Raw genomic sequence first — 12,607 nt, 5'->3', positions numbered from 1 at the left:
TAGTGCCGGGCGTACTACATGTAGTACGCCAGCAAATAAATCAACAAAAATCACATATACATAATTGGGTTTTACACTTTCGCTACTGGTGTACCTCAATCTCTATAACTATTTTTAATAAAAATATACAAAAAACAGAACAAAACAAAATGGGCTCAAATATTTTTTTCTTGCCGATTACGCGACATCTTCACACTTTTGACAATTTCACAAAACTCGCATTTTTATACTCAACGTGCAGCGTGCACACAGAGTATATTAACTTTGATTGGATAACGGTTGGTTGTATAGGTATAAAGGAATCGAGATAGATATAGACTTCCATATGTATATCATAATCATCAGTATCGAAAAAAATTTGATTGAGCCATGTCCGTCCGTCCGGCTGTCCGTCTGTCCCTTAACACGATAGCTTGAGTACATTTTGAGGTATCTTGATGAAATTTGGAATGTAAGTTCCTGGGCACGCATCTCAGATCGCTATTTGAAATGAACGATATCGGACTATAACCACGCCCACTTTTTCGATATCGAAAATTTCGAAAAACCGAAAAAGTGCGATAATTCATTACCAAAGACGGATAAAGCGATGAAACTTGGTAGATGGGTTGACCTAATGACGCACAATAGAAAACTAGTAAAGTTTTGGATAATGGGCGTGGCACCGCCCACTTTTAAAAAAAGGTAATTTAAAAGTTTTGCAAGCTGTAATTTGGCAGTCGTTGAAGATATCGTAATGAAATTTGGCAGGAACTTTACTCCTATTACTATATGTGCGCTAAATAAAAATCGGATGAAGAACACGCCCCCTTTAAAAAAAAAAAATTAAGTCAAATTTTAACAAAAAATTGAATATCTTTACAGTATATAAGCAGATTATGTCAACATTCAACTCCAATAATGATATGGCGCAACAAAATACAAAAATAAAAAAATTTCAAAGTGGGCGTGGCTCCGCCCTTTTTCATTTAATTTGTGTAGAATACTTTTAATGCCAGAAGTCGAACAAAAATGCACCAATCCTTATGAAATTTGGTAGGGGCATAGACTCTATGATGATAACTGTTTTCTGTGAAAATGGGCGAAATCGGTTGAAGCCACGCCCAGTTTTTATACACAGTCGACCGTCTGTCCTTCCGCACGGCCGTTAACACGATAACTTGAGCAAAAATCGATATATCTTTACTAAACTTAGTTCACGCACTTACCTGAACTCACCTGGTATAAAAAATGGCCGAAATCCGACTATGACCACGCCCACTTTTTCGATATCGAAAATAACGAAAAATGAAAAAATGCCATAATTCTATACCAAATACGAAAAAGGGACGAAACATGGTAAATGGATTGGTTTATTGACGCAAAATATAACCTTGGAAAAACTTTGTAATATTAAGTAGAAGAAAATGAAAAAGTTCAGATGATGTTCTGGGTCACCCTGGTCCACACTTTGGTCGATATCTCGAAAACGCCTTCACATATACAACTATGGCCCACTCCTTTTAAAATACTCTTTAATACCTTTCATTTGATATACATGTCATACAAACACATTCCAGGGTTACCCTAGGTTCATTTTCCTACATGGTGATTTTCCCTTATTTTGCCTCCAAAGCTCTCAGCTGAGAATGTAATGTTCGGTTACACCCGAACTTAGCCTTCCTTACTTGTTGGTATTAAAAAAGGCAATCAAGGAATTGCAACAGAAACTTTTTTCAAAGCCAACTATGATGCCTGTTACGTATAGTAGCACAGCGACAGGTTGGTTACTTAGTTTAAATTACTGTTTACGAAATATTTTGAAAATAACATATGTTACATATAGTACGCTCGGCATATCTGGGTTAAATGCCATTGATATTAAGCTCTTTTTCGCAAAGATATAGCTTATTTTATTCGTCCACATTTTTTAAAATCTTTTATAAAAAAGTGGGCGTGGTCCTTAACTGATTTCGTTAATTTTCCTTCAAAGCATTCCTTATAGTATAGGCAACCTCTCTGCCGAATTTTGTTACGATAGGTTTAACGATTTTTGATTTATGATTAATAATATTTCTAAATTGATTTTATCACAAGTGGACGGTGCCACACCCATTTAAACATTTTTTTTTTTAATTTAATAGGTGTATTATTTACTAAATACATAATCAGGTTTTTTGTGTTTTCCAAAATGTTATATATATAACAAGTAAGGAAGGTTAAGTTCGGGTGTAACCGAACATTACATACTCAGTTGAGAGCTTTGGAGACAAAATAAGGGAAAATCACCATGTAGGAAAATAAACCGAGGGTAACCCTGGAATGTGTTTGTATTACATGTGTATCAAATGAATTTAAAGAGTATTTTATGAGGGAGTGGGCCATAGTTCTATAGGTGGACGCCATTTAGGGATATCGCCATAAAGGTGGATCAGGTTTGACTCTAGAATTTGTTTGTACGATATGGGTATCAAATGAAAGGGGTTAATGAACATTTTAAAAGGGAGTGGGCCTTAGTTCTATAGGTGGTCGCCTTTTCGAGATATCGGCATAAAGGTGGACCAGGGGTGACTCTAGAACGCGTTTGTACAATATGGGTATCAAACGAAAGGTGTTAATGAGTATTTCAAAAGGGCGTGAGCTTAGTTCTATAGGTGGACGCCTTTTCGAGATATCGCCATAAAGGTGGACCAGGGGTGACTCTAGAATGTGTTTGTATGATATCGGTATCAAATTAAAGGTATTAATGAGGGTTGTAAAAGGGAGTGGTGGTAGTTGTATAGGTTGTCGCCTTTTCGAGATATCGGCATAAAGGTGGACCAGGGGTGACTCTAGAATGTGTTTGTACGATATGGGTATCAAATTAAAGGTATTAATGAGGCTTTTAAAAGGGAGTGGTGGTAGTTGTATATGTGAAGGCGTTTTCCAGATATCGACCAAAATGTGGACCAGGGTGACCCAGAACATCATCTGTTGGATACCGCTAATTTATTTATATATATAATACTAAGAACAGTATTCCTGCCAAGATTTCAAGGGTTTTTTATTTCGCCCTGCAGAACTGTTTCACTTCATTCCACTTAATATGGTAGGTGTCACACCCATTTTACAGTTTTTTTCTACAGTTATATTTTGCGTCGATAAACCAATCCAAATACCATGCTTCATCCCTTTTTTCGTATTTGGTATAGAATTATGGCATTTTTTCGTTTTTGGTAATTTTCGATATCGAAAAAGTGGGCGTGGTCATAGTCGGATTTCGGCCATTTTTTATACCAATACAAAGTGAGTTCAGATAAGTACGTGAACTGAGTTTAGTAAAGATATATCGATTTTTGCTGAAGTTATCGTTTAACGGCCGAACGGAAGGACGGACGGACCATGCTCAATCAAATTTTTTTTCGATTCTGATGATTTTGATATATGGAAGTCTATATCTATCTCGATTCCTTTATTCCTGTACAACCAACCGTTATCCAATCAAATTTAATATACTCTGTGCAGGATGAGTATAAACATAGGCCGATTCAAACCAAGATTTTTAAGATTCTAGCTGCAGAACGAAGAAACTTCAGATTTTGATTTACAGGTTGATTCACATATACATAGTATGAATGGCTGTGGTTTAAGAATTGCTAGTAGTTAAAACGAGTTTATTTATTCGAATTGATTTGTCCAATGTACTTGAAACATGCTTAAATACGTATAACATATGAAGCAGAAAATAAACGGACCAATAGACTAAATAAAGGCATGGCTCAATTCTTAGTAACTGACAAATAAATTGGTTATTAAAAATACATATATGAATATTTTGAAGGAAAACTGTCTTGAAATTTAATTTGAATATTCTTTTCCTCTTTCCTAACTGACTTTATATGCAAGGGAAATAAAGCTGTTGCACAAGTGAGATACATACAAATCGTCCGCTTTATTTTAAATATGTAGTTGTAAATGAAAATTAAATTTTTTTTAAAAAGCTTTATTTTTCCATACAGCTTTCTTATAAAAATCCAGCTTGGCCAGGCATTTTTATCTAGAGTATTAGATCACTCCATGGACATGTGACCATAATCTCACCAACCGGCTGTTTTGGTGTATCAAAAAATAAAATTTTGATTTACATCTGTTTACAATAAAACGTGCTAAACTTTACTGACTTCGCATTTTTCGAATACAGTCATGAGAAGTTATAAATATGATTCTGCCAAAATAAACAAAAAATAGCTTACATAAACAAATCAAAGTAAAATAAAGAAATTACAAATTAAACCCCTACGCTACATATCCTATGAGATTGATGTACATATATATGAAAACTCACCACCGCGACGCGTTTCCGTGTTCGTAGCCCTTTGTTGTGAGCGAATTAATAGCAATTCGATTTTTCTCCTATAGTATGTATGTTTATGTGGTCAAGCTTTGTGATTTGTTTTCCTACAGGGTTGCAAGCAAACAAATTTAAAATTTGAAAAATATTTTTTGTTTATTAAATTCAAAGGTCCGTAATCATAGCCGCTGACTAAAATACTCTTTAGTTAAAATCTTGTCTAAATTAAAAATGGAATTTAAAATTTTGGTCTGTCATAGACATATTAAACACAGTTCTCAGCTAAAATAAGCATGGACAGTAGACTGGGTCGATTTATTAAGCTATATCGCGCCATTGATTTTTCGATAGGATTTGCGCTCAGGAAGAAAAAGTTCCACTACACATACCCAAAAAAATAATTTTTGAACCTGCAAAATTTCAACGATTTTTTCGATTTTTTATGCATTTTTTCATTTTCAAGGCTCCAAATCATTTTTTATGTATTTTTTTTTTCGTGTCAATTGGCAAATGCGAAATTGGTAAATGCAGTTTTTTTGAAAAAAAAAATAAAAAATTTTTTTATGGAGATTTAGAAGAATCGATTTTTTTTGCAGGCTCAAAAATTATTTTTTTGGGTATGCGTAGTGGAACTTTTTTTCCTGAGCCCAAATCCTATCGAAAATCGGTGGAATGACTGGGGTGAAGGTTGAACATACTTATTTAAAGAAAATTTACTTAATTTCGTTCTTAAAAAATTAGTTAAATCTCGCAACATAAACAAATAGGGACTTAAAGCGGATTTGGGCTCCTTAAAGCAAATGAAGCAACAAAGCGATTCACTCATACACTACATTCATTTTACACATCAATTTGATTAATTTATATATTTTGTAAGAATGTTGTAAAGAAAAGTTGTTTGCATTAAGACAGATGTGACGGCCAAAATGATGCAAACTTAAATGTTAGGTGGCTCTAACCGTTAAAGCCGTTTAATTTAATAGATCCGAAACCGTATAGTGATATGTCTAACCTCGATACTAATAAGTATGCAGGACATTCAATGATAATCAGGTTAAATCAAATTTAGGTTTGTCTTCGCAAAGTCAGCATAAATAAAGGGTGTTTAGTATAGTTTTCCATAGGAAAGAAGTGACCTAGAATGTTGAGCCATTTTACATGGACCTGCAAAGTGAAAGTTCCTTTTACATTAGAAAATCATTGAGCTCAAGTCGATCATGACATAGACCATCCCCCAGCGGGTTAGGGGATCAGAATATACCCGCGGTAGGTATGCCTGTCGTTACAGCTGACTAAAATACCAGATTCAAGGGGCTGTGTAGTGCAACCCTTCAGGTTGCCACCGCAATATAAAGCTTCTCCAAACCCAATTGTCAACCTCACGTATCCACGACGAATCCTGTTTCACTAACAGACGAGGCTCTGGCTCCTCATGGAACTTGAGGGTGGGGAGGGAATGCCTGAAGGTTTAATGTGGCCACATAAATCGTTCCCGAGATGGTCGTGCTAGCACCTTAATGGTGCTATGGTACCGGAGCGTACCGGATCTGTATCCGGCAAAGGACCAAAACATCGCACTCCCCAAAGCCTTCGGGGGGCAACCTTATCGCTACAACAACAACAACATGACATAGACCAAGAGGGTGATAAATGGGGGAAGTAGGTAGGTTGAACTGGCCGGTCCATGAGGACCTCACATAGACTGATTGAGTCCGTAGTGTTACCAGAAGTTTGTTTTAACGACCAAACTGAAAAACCCTATCAAAAACCAGGACCTATGTTATAAAATAACTCCCTCCTCTTGGCAAATACTAGAAGCTTCCTAGGACTTAAGCCACTTGCTGCTTCTAGATCTGACAGCTGTATCACTCCTAATAACTGGAGTCTTAGCCTTGCAAGTGCAGGGCACGAGCACAGAACGTGCTCGATCGTTTCCTCCTCCAACCCCACTTCCTACATCTGCTATCACTGACCAAACCTAGTTTAAAGGCATGTGACGCCAGAAGGCAGTGTCCAGTCAGAATACCCGTCATGAGTCTACAGTCCTCTCTTTTTAATGATAGGAGCAACTGTGTTAGTCTAAGGTTGTAAGACCTACACATAATCTTCGACCTTTACAGCCCCGCGCTTGAACCCACGCCTTTCCCGCTTGGTCGATCATGTGCACCTCTCGCCTTCGCTTAATCTCGCCCAATCTAATTAGGACATCTTCGGAGCAAGCTTCAAAGGATGCGCCCTTTTTAGCTAGTTCGTCCGCTTTTTCATTCCCATCTATTCCCATATGCCATGGGACCCAATATAGATGTATGCTTCTCCCTGTCCCGATTCTCTCCAGAGACTGCTTACACTCTAACACGCATTTAGATGCTGTGCTATGCGAGATTATTGCCTTAATTGCTGCTTGACTGTCAATATAAAAGTTAACACGGTTGCAGCTTAAGCTATTCTCTTCCAGGGTTTCTACTGCTTTGGTTACGGCTAATATTTCTTCTTGGAAAACGCTACAGTAATCCGGCAGCCTGTAGGATCTGCTTATTTCCGGATCAGCGCAGTATACCGCAGACCCTACTCCTTCCACTACTTTGGAACCATCGGTGTACACATGTATCGCCTCGTCCGCCATTTGCGCACCCTTGCGCCAACCGTCCACCTCTATTGTGGCCTTAAGATCTCCCTCGAAGCACAGATAGGGAATCATGTAGTCTGTTCGTCTTGTGATTGATGACGCTATACTACTATGGCCATATGGTCGGCGCTCAAGCTGCCCCGAAGCACCGAGCCTGGTTGCGGTCGTTAACGCTTTGTTCTTTGCTACCAGGTCTACAGGTGGGATGTGCAAAATGGCATACAATGCAGCCGTCGGGGTTGTTTTCAGGGCTCCCGTAATGCTAAGCATCGATAGTCTGCATACCCCCTCTAATTTTTTGAGGTATGTTGTTTTTTGTGTGGCTTTCCACCAAACAAGAACTCCATAGTATAGAATAGGGCTTACAATCGCTGTAAAAACCGAATTAGAAAGAGAGGGCGCTAGGCCCCACGTACACCCCAGCATTCTTTTACATGCGTAGAGTGCCGTTGAGGCCTTCTTGACCCTCTCCTCCACGTTGAGCTTCCATGACAGCTTACTGTCTAGGATGATTCCTAAATATTTTGTGCAAGGTTTCCCCTGTAAGGTCACCCCTCCTAACTTAGGCCTGGTCCAATTTGGGACCTTGTACCTCTTTGTAGACAAGACCATATCCGTCTTCTCCGCATTGACTTTCAACCCGACATTAGATGCCCAGGTATGAATATCGCGAAGCGCCAGATCCATCAAAGAACTAATCGTTGGAAGGCACTTTCCACTTATGACAATTGCAACTTCATCTGCGTAAGCCGTAAGGTTTACGGGTCCCTCATCGAATTGCCTGAGCAGTTGGTTGATGACCAGCGTCCACAGCAGAGGTGATAGCACCCCTCCCTGCGGCGTGCCCCTGTCCACTGATTTCGTGGCCTCGTACAATCCCCATTGTGATGTAATCTTTCTGCAATTTAACACTCAGCCGATCCATCTGATTAAGGCAGGATGTACTTTAATGTAATTAAGAGCATCCATAATCGCCCATTTTGCAACATTATTGAAATCCCCGGCAATGTCCAAGAAGACTTTTAGAGCATACTCCTTATATTCCAGGGATTTCTCTATGCTTATTACCACCCTATGCATAGCGGGGTCTACCGACTTGCCTTTGGTGTACGCATGCTGTGTTGTGGAGAGCAGCTTTTCATCCACGTTGGACTTTATGTACACATCTATCAGCCTCTCAAAGGTTTTGAGCAGAAATTATGTTAAGCTAATGGGTGTATAGTCTTTGGAATACATGTGACCGATCGTCTCCGCCTTTGGTAGAAAAGCTACACGAGCAGTTCTCCAAGAGTGCGGTACATGATTCAGTCGTATGCACCAATCGAATATTATTTTAAGCCATTCCACGACCGCCCTACTTGAGACTTGTAGCATGGCCGGGAATATACCATCTGGGCCCGGCGATTTAAACTTAGAAAACGTCTTCACTGCCCACTCGATCTTGGTATCGTCACCAAGTCCGGCACTACTAGCTCCGTGATCGAAGTGTGAGTGATGTCTCCTGGGATTCCTCACTATTACGTTACCATTCCCCGTTCTATTTCTTTATTAGTCCCTGTACTATGTTTCCCTTTGCTAGGACTTTTTTCAACCGTGCTGTTTCGCTGGAGCACTCTATGTCCGTACAGAAACTTTTCCATGAGTTTCTCTTCGCCCTGGTAATTTCACGCTTGTATATCCTCAGTAGATCTCTGTACTCGTACCGACACGCTTCGTTTTCCGCGGACTTTGCGAGCTTAAACATTTCTTTAACCTGTCTTCTTAGAAGACTCAGCTCATTGCTCCACCATGGCGGCTTTGCTTTTCCTCTGAATCTTCTTAGAGGGCAAGCTTTGTTATACGCAGTCATAAGCGTCCTTGTTAGGTATTCATTCGACTCCTCCAGTTCCTCTACATTAGCAACCTCTTTGGGTTGCCCCAGATTTGTTTCTTCATGTTTCTGGAATTTAGTCCAGTTCGTTGACCTAGGGTTTCTAAAGGTTCCTCCCTTCTCTACCCTCTTTAGGGGGATGTTAAAGCTGATATACGCATGGTCGGAGAAGGATGGTCTATCAAGAACCATCCAATCATACCTTGATATATCACGCTCGGAGCTTAATGTAATATCCAGAAAATTGCTGGATGTTGGACCAATGTATGTAGGGACATTTCCCCTGTTGGCTATCTGCAAATTGGTTTGCAGGATGTAACAAAACAAAGATTCGCCTCTATCGTTCGTATCTGCTCTTCCCCACGCATTGTGGTGCGCATTTGCATCTGCGCCTATGACCAACCGCCCTTTGCGCCCTTCCTCCTGTGCTAGCCTTTTGCACTCCATCGGTGGGACCTCCGCAGCATGGGCCATGTAGCAGGACGCCAGGATAAATGCCTGCTTATTCTTTTGCTCAACGGCCACCGCTACGAGATCCTCAGTGTAATTAGGCAGCATATATGAATGCAGCTGTTTCCTTACCATTACTACAGCTCGCACCCGTCCTTCCGTTTGCGCGTAGTAAACGCCAAACCCGCGCGCGCTAAGTCCAGAAACCTTTCCTCCCGATGAGAGCCACGGCTGCTGGATCAGCGCCACGTCGAACGAACCCTCCTCAAGGGTTAGGAGGAGTTCGCTCGACGCCACTTTACTGTGTTGGAGGTTTATCTGTAGGACTCGCAGCACCATTGGGCTGAAGTAGTTCAGCAGCGCCCGTACCAAGCAGTTCTTAAAATTTTTGTTACTAATTCTTGTTGTACTGCGTGTTTTATTTCACGCTTTATTTTAAGAGGAATTGGCAATTGTAAAGGGGAATAGAAGACACAAATAAGTTAATTATTTTCTGTGTACAACGAAACTTTTTAAAAAGTATTACTTTGCCGCCTTCTGATTATTTGCTTCCGAAATTAAAACGCGTCATTTGCTTCTCCCGAAATTTTTTGACATGTATTAAAAATCGACGCATGTGATAAATAATTCCTTCCACTGAATATTTATTTCTAAATTTAATGGCAAAATCAGTATAGGATGCTACTTTTTCCCCAAAAGATACTAAAATATTAAAACTCACAAATATCTATGAATGCGGAATAGTCTTAATTAAAGATTTCACATATGTGGAGCCAAGTAACCATCGCACATTTTAAAATTGTGTAATTTTCGTCACAAACATATTAATACGCATTCTAGGTATAATAAATTAGTTGCTGACGTAGTATATTTGCTTGTCGGGGAAGCCTTTTTTATTTTCATTTGAGTTCATCGCGTTTAAATAGCACATTGTTTAATTTCTCGCAATTTTTGACAGCAGACCATCAACTTAAAACCTATTTTTAAAAATTGAAATCGCGCTAATGTCATTTTAAATTTAAAATACTTTTTTAGAGATAAAATAGTGTTTCAAGTAGATTATAACAGACTTTAAATGATATCTAATTTAGAACCATGTTTAAACCAATGAAACTCTAATTTATTTCGACTATGACTACGGGCCAAATTCATTATCAGCAATCTACTATTGTAACACCCGTGAAGGGGTTTGAGAGTACTGCACAAATTATCCCCATTCATATTTATAGTTAAGCACGGTATCCGGATCACAAGAAACCAATAAAGATTTTTTTTTTTAATTTCCGCTTGTAATCCAAACTTCAAACTATTTATTTTAAAATATGTATGTATTTTCCTTTTTTATAGTTCATTTCATTCGGAGATACGTGCTATGTGAGCATTTCGGAAGATCGATACGACAGTATGACGCACGTAGTACTCGTCCAAAAATATTCGGAGGATTTTACGTCTATCGAAAGATAATCGCGACAACCCGCAAAAGTACCCCGGACCGCTCCGCGACCGAATTGGTGTTGAGGTCCATAGTATTTTTGTCCAGAGCACCTTTGTCCATTGGCGGCCTTCAGTTTGGAATCAAAATTAAATCCGTGAAAAATCCATTTGCATACAATTTTGTTTTCCTATGTACAACAAAATTACAACAACCACATGAAAAGTTTTAAGTTATCTTCACATACGCAAATATTTTAACTTCAAATCAACATAACAAAACGAATCATTTAACCTCAAGTTTGGCGTACGAAGAAAAAACTGGGGGAAAAAAAACTTGAGCGGTTTTATCATGATCTGGATACAGTGATTTATTTGCATGTGTGTTTATCTTCAACTCCATTGTGGATTTGTACGGTACACTACGTTCAACCCGTTAGATTTCGATAAAAGTTAGAAAACAATTGAAATTGATGTAGTTTGTCCTCAAACGAGATAGTTTACTCGTAAAATTCTGTATGGAGATTGACGTAGTTTGCTACTTAGTTTGAGACCGAGCGACGAATGGTGAAATACGAATGAAAAGTTCCGTGTGAGCATCGTAAAAGGCTTTACATTTCCAGGTAGTTGCTAGACAGCCAAATTTCGCACAATCCATTTTACTACACCGTACATATGTATGTATGTATATATCAAAATAGTATGTACATATGTATGCCATTGGCCAAGTTGGCCACCACTTGCTACATACACAAGAAAACCCATAAGGATCGTATATGCATCCATACACGCACAATATCTTGGCGTCCACAGTGTATGTAGTACTCGTGTACCACAGAAATTCTCGAAGTATTTTCTTTTTCTTTTTAATTAGTTTTAAATTTATAGGTTAGGAATTATGAAAACGGAATTGTGGGCAGACTAACTACCTTGTGACTGGCACAAAACACATTTGACTTAATGGGCGTCATGGAACTATCGCGAGGGGTTGTTCTTCTTCAGCACATGCAATTCTCTCGCCATTTCCATGACAGGTATATGAAAAATAGAAAATGATGCTCAATGTAATTCGTTCAATATCATAATTAACCACCGCGCTCCTTAGCTTTCTTATATGTATAAGCATTTGAAATAATCAATTCTTAAAATAAAAAGTTCATTACATAACCAATTTGCAAGCCAAATGTCAGTGGAATCGCAAAGCTAAAGGAAAATCAATGGCACACACACACCCATCGCTGAACTGCAGTAACCTAAACGATTCCATCATCCTATCACTTATTCATTGCACTCATTTAGGTAGCACTTTGATTTAAATAAATTCTTGAAACATCTTAAATGTATGTATACATGTATATTAATAATTAATACAAGGAATTATATAAAATTGTACAATACCTTTTTGTTTTGTATATTTCTTACAAAAGAGACACAGTAAAAAATTCTTTTGAAAAAAAGCTTAGATTTTCACACACGGCGTTGACAAATCTCTTGCTCGTACTCGTGCGGCTACACTTGAAATGAAAGAAGACGAATACGGCTTCGTTAGTGCCCGAATAAATGGAACTTATGGACATAGTGTACAAGTACAAGTGTGTTCACTTATCTGTCAAGCATTCTGACAGGCACTCGCTGGATTCGGAATGACAGAGAATTCAAAATGGATACCATTACCGAGTGCGCCGAATGATTGAAAAATTGAAAAAGTCGATACGATTGGTAGTCAAAAATGTTGTCGTTGAGACCAAAAATGCGACTCTAGACCTGAGATTTCCATCAGGTGAGCGAGGCTGTTTGTAGTTTTGACGTTTATCGCTTAGTGAACACACTTGTATAGGTACACTATGCTTATGGAACTGAATTGACGTTTGTTTCACTTGTCATTAACTTTGTTCACTCTGTACTGCTAATTAAAAGCCAC

At 38.7% G+C, this 12,607-nt stretch overlaps 1 protein-coding gene across 2 annotated transcripts in view; it reads right to left on the bottom strand.

The window, feature by feature from the left end:
• LOC137250724 (ADP,ATP carrier protein) overlaps positions 1-12,240 on the bottom strand; it is a 41,541-nt gene extending 29,301 nt beyond the window's left edge. Inside the window, exons 1-2 of one of the 2 annotated variants that reach the window (XM_067784041.1) lie at positions 12,085-12,188; positions 4,304-4,416 (exon numbers count right to left, since the gene is read on the bottom strand). The gene's annotated coding sequence lies outside the window, so the exon portion shown is untranslated. Of the gene's footprint in view, positions 1-4,303; positions 4,417-12,084 lie in introns of both variants that reach the window. The other variant, XM_067784039.1, reaches the window with a different exon arrangement.
• Between the last annotated feature and the right edge of the window lie 367 nt (positions 12,241-12,607).

This window comes from Eurosta solidaginis, chromosome 4 (assembly GCF_040869045.1).
Source record: "Eurosta solidaginis isolate ZX-2024a chromosome 4, ASM4086904v1, whole genome shotgun sequence".
Classification (NCBI taxonomy): domain Eukaryota; kingdom Metazoa; phylum Arthropoda; class Insecta; order Diptera; family Tephritidae; genus Eurosta; species Eurosta solidaginis.
This window is presented reverse-complemented; position numbering and strand designations above follow the sequence as displayed.